This window comes from Pseudophryne corroboree, chromosome 6 (genome assembly GCF_028390025.1).
Source record: "Pseudophryne corroboree isolate aPseCor3 chromosome 6, aPseCor3.hap2, whole genome shotgun sequence".
Lineage (NCBI taxonomy): Eukaryota > Metazoa > Chordata > Amphibia > Anura > Myobatrachidae > Pseudophryne > Pseudophryne corroboree.
Window position 1 is genome coordinate 445,166,206 of NC_086449.1, and position 4,297 is coordinate 445,170,502.

The window sequence follows — 4,297 nt, forward strand, 5'->3', positions numbered from 1 at the left end:
AGTGCCAGATACAATGCCCCACAGTGCCAGATACAATGCCCCACAGTGCCAGTTACATGCCCCACACTGCCAGATACAATGCCCCACAGTGCCAGTTACATTGCCCCACAGTGCCAGATACAATGCCCCACAGTGCCAGTTACAATGCCCCACAGTGCCAGATACAATGCCCCACAGTGCCGGTTACATGCCCCACAGTGCCAGTTACAATGCCCCACAGTGCCAGATACAATGCCCCAAAGTGCCAGATACAATGCCACACAGTGCCAGTTACATGACCCACAGTGCCAGATACAATGCCCCACAGTGCCAGTTACAATGCTCCACAGTGCCAGTTACAATGCCCCACATTGCCAGATACAATGCCCCAAAGTGCCAGTTACAATGCCCCACAGTGCCAGATACAATGCCCCACAGTGCCAGATACAATAACCCACAGTGCCAGATACAAGACCCTCCCTGCTTACTTCAGTCAGGATCCCGTCAGTCTATGTGAGGGGAGGAGAGTGCAGCGCAGCACCTCTCCTTCCTATCAGTGCTTCAGGTCTCCGGCGGCGGCTATCTTAAATGTGGCACCGGTTCGTTAGCCAATCAGAGCTCTCGGACCGGCAGCCAATCAGGAGCCGGTCCGCAAGCTCTGATTGGCTAATGCCGCCAGATACCAGACAGACACGCAGCCGCAGTGAGCACATTGAGGGGCAGGAGAGGCGCTGTGCTCTCATCCCCTCACATTGCAGCAGGACGGGGGCAGGGGGGCATGATACCCTGGCTGCCAGCGGCGCCCTCCTCTGCTGGGCCTGCCAAGGCGCCCAGGGCACGTGCCCCACTCACCCTGCCTTAGTTACGCCTCTGCTCTCAGTACACCGTTTTTGCAGCCCAAGAGCATTCGCTGCCATTTTGCACATGCTTAAGGGTTGTAATTAATGCTTAGGAACAGAGATCATTTCTTTTCCATTCTTCCTCTATATGGGTTAACAACACTGCCGGTAAATATTTAAAAATGTTAATAAATATTTGAGAATTGTTACAAAATAACAGTTCAAGTATTTATAGTATAATTATTTGATAAATATATAAAGGGGCACTAACAGCTGTCATAATAAGTGTGTTTACACATATGGTTACACACTAAATGTCACGTCTGGCAGGGTTTGAGGATCCGGCAGCTGAGATTTGCCCGAGGAGGTAGCAGGCTGTGAATGAACCAGATGAGGGGGCTGGATATAGTTCCTTCGCATGGGACGCGGAGCAATGAAGAACGTAGGCAGGGTTTGAGAGTCAATGGAAAGTATTTATTATGTACAGGGCTGAGGTAGGGAACTGAGGCTGAAGCACAATGGTTAAAGACGTGGCTGGAGGTGAAGAACTGCGGACTGTGATTTGAAAGACAAGACTGTAGATGATGAACTGTGGAACTGTGGATGGTAGTTGAAAACGTGGCTGGAGACTGTGGACTGTGGTTTGGAAAACAAGGCTTGAAGATAATACTCTGCAGGCTGTGGTCAGTGGTCAGTGGTACAAAGGCGTGGCTGGTGAAGGAGATCTGTGGAGTGTGGCTTGAAAGACGAGGCAGAAGACCCGGGGCCGACTGTGCCCAAAGAGTCTTACTGGACCAGGTTTTCCAGGAGCGCTTCCACAGGCAGTAGCAGGCAAGAAACGGCAGGGCTGCAGCAGCAACAGAGAACCGACCAAGCAGGATCAGGAGGAACCAAGATGCAGCAGGAATCCTGGGAGCACAGGCTAAAGCACCTACAACAGGGTTGTAACTTGAAGCACTGGCGTCCCAGTCCTAAACCAGCCCCCTTTTATAGGGAGAGCTTCCCCTGGATTGGCTGGAAGAAAGAGGAAACAGGAACTATGCTTAAAACTTGGTCTCCAACATGGCGGCGCCCAGTAATGCAGACCTTTTTGCAAAGCCACATTGCTCACTGCCCCTGGTCTCCAAGCAACGATTCAGCAAGAGCGACCCGCTGTAGCGGCGTCCCGCCGCCACGAGCGGACCCCCTCACCTCCGCTACTGCTGCCCACGGATCCGGAGCAGCAGCCCACCTCCGCTGCTGCCCGCACAACGCCAAGAAAGCCAGCCCTGCGGCCCCAGCGTACCTGTAATACTCCGGACGCTGACAGTACCCCCCCTTTGCGGGTGGACTCCGGATACCTATGTGGTTTAGTTGGAAACTTGGCATGAAATGTCCGAAGAAGTCTTGGAGCATGGACATCCTCTGCATCTACCCAAGATCTCTCCTCTGGCCCATACCCCTTCCAATCAACAAGGTACTGTATGCGACCATAACGTCTGCGAGAATCGAGGATCTTGTGAATCTCAAATTCATCTCCATGTGCTGATTGGATCTTGGGTGATTTAGGCAGAGCGGCTCTGAACCGATTAAGTACCAGTGGTTTTAAGAGAGAAATATGAAATGCATTAGGAATTCTTAACTGCGGAGGTAATTTCACTTTGTAAGCCACAGGATTCAACACTCTTTCGATTGGGTAAGGCCCAATAAATCTGGGAGCAAACTTTTTTGTAGGAACTTTTAATCTTAGGTTACGTGTGGAAACCCAAACCCGATCTCCTACCTTAAGGCTTGGTACAGCTTTTCGTTTCAGATCTGCATAGGTCTTATATCTCTTGGATGTCTTGAGCAAAGTCTTGTGAACTTGTTTCCAGGCTTCAGTAAATTGACGAAGTGTAGACTCTGCGGCCGGAACCTCGAGCGTAGGCAGAAGTTGGAAGTCAGGAACTCTTGGATGGTAACCATAATTAATGAAGAATGGAGAAGATTTTGTGGCAGAGTGATAAAGATTGTTATGGGCAAATTCTGCGAACGGGAGGAAGTCCAGCCAATCGTCCTGTGAGGAGGACATGAATAAACGCAGGAAAGTCTCCAGATCCTGGTTCACTCTCTCTGTTTGACCATCCGTTTGAGGATGATATCCTGAGGAGAAGTTTAATTTCACACCAAGAGCAGAACATAGGGATCTCCAAATCCTGGCCACAAATTGAGGACCTCTATCAGACATGATTTCCTGGGGTAGACCATGGAGTCGAAAGATCTCTGCTATAAACAATTTTGCCAACTAGGATGCAGATGGAAGATTAGCCAGAGGAACAAAGTGTGCCATCTTAGAGAATCGGTCAACTATGACCCATACGGTGTTCCGCCCACCAGACATAGGTATATCTGTAATAAAGTCCATAGAAATATGCATCCATGGTCTTAGTGGTACCGGCAAAGGATGGAGTAACCCGGCTGGTGGACCTTTGGGACTTTTATGCTGGGCACATTTTGGACAGGCAGCTACGAATTCCTGAACGTCAGTCCTGAGATGAGGCCACCATTAGGAGCGCTGAATGAATTTAAGTGTCTTATGACCGCCCGCATGGCCCATGAAGGAGGAGGAGTGAGCCCATGTAAGAAGTTTTTTGCGAAGATTTGGTGCAACGAAGATCTTCCCTGGAGGAGGAAGTGGAGAGGTATTAGTTGCAGAAAAAGAGGTGGATTCCAGGATAAATTGCTCTTTTGAACGGTCAGAGGGTTCTTCTGAACTTAGGGAGCGAGATAATGCATCTGCCTTTTTGTTGAGGGAACCTGGTCTGTAACTGAGTTTAAAATTAAAACGGGTAAAGAAGAGTGCCCATCTTGCTTGGCGTGGGTTCAGACATCGGGCTGACTGTAGATACAGGAGGTTCTTGTGATCCGTGGTCACCGAAATTGGATGCTGAGCTCCCTCCAACAAATACCTCCACTCCTCAAAGGCCAACTTAATTGCCAGTAATTCCTGTTCCCCAATAGCGTAATTCTGTTCAGCGGGGGAGAATCTTCGCGAGAAGAACGCACAAGGATGGACCTTCTTGTCCTCGAAAAGCTGGGATAATACTGCTCCTACTCCTACAGTAGAGGCATCAACCTCCACCAAGAACGGACGGCTGAGATCGGGTTGTCGAAGAACTGGAGCAGTCATGAAGGCCTCCTTTAAAGATGAAAAAGCTTCCAAAGCCTCCGGAGACCACTTGGCAGGATCAGCTCCCTTCCTAGTTAATGCGGTTATAGGAGCTATGACAGAAGAATAATTTTGAATGAATCTTCGGTAGAAGTTAGCAAACCCCAGGAAACGTTGAATTCCTTTAAGGGTAGCTGGAAGTGCCCAATCCTGAATCGCCTGGACTTTAGCGGGGTCCATCTGTAACCTCTGCCCTGAAAGAATGTAACCGAGGAATGGAATCGTGGGTACTTCAAAGGTGCACTTCTCTAACTTACAGAATAACTGATTCCTTCGTAAATGAGTTAACACT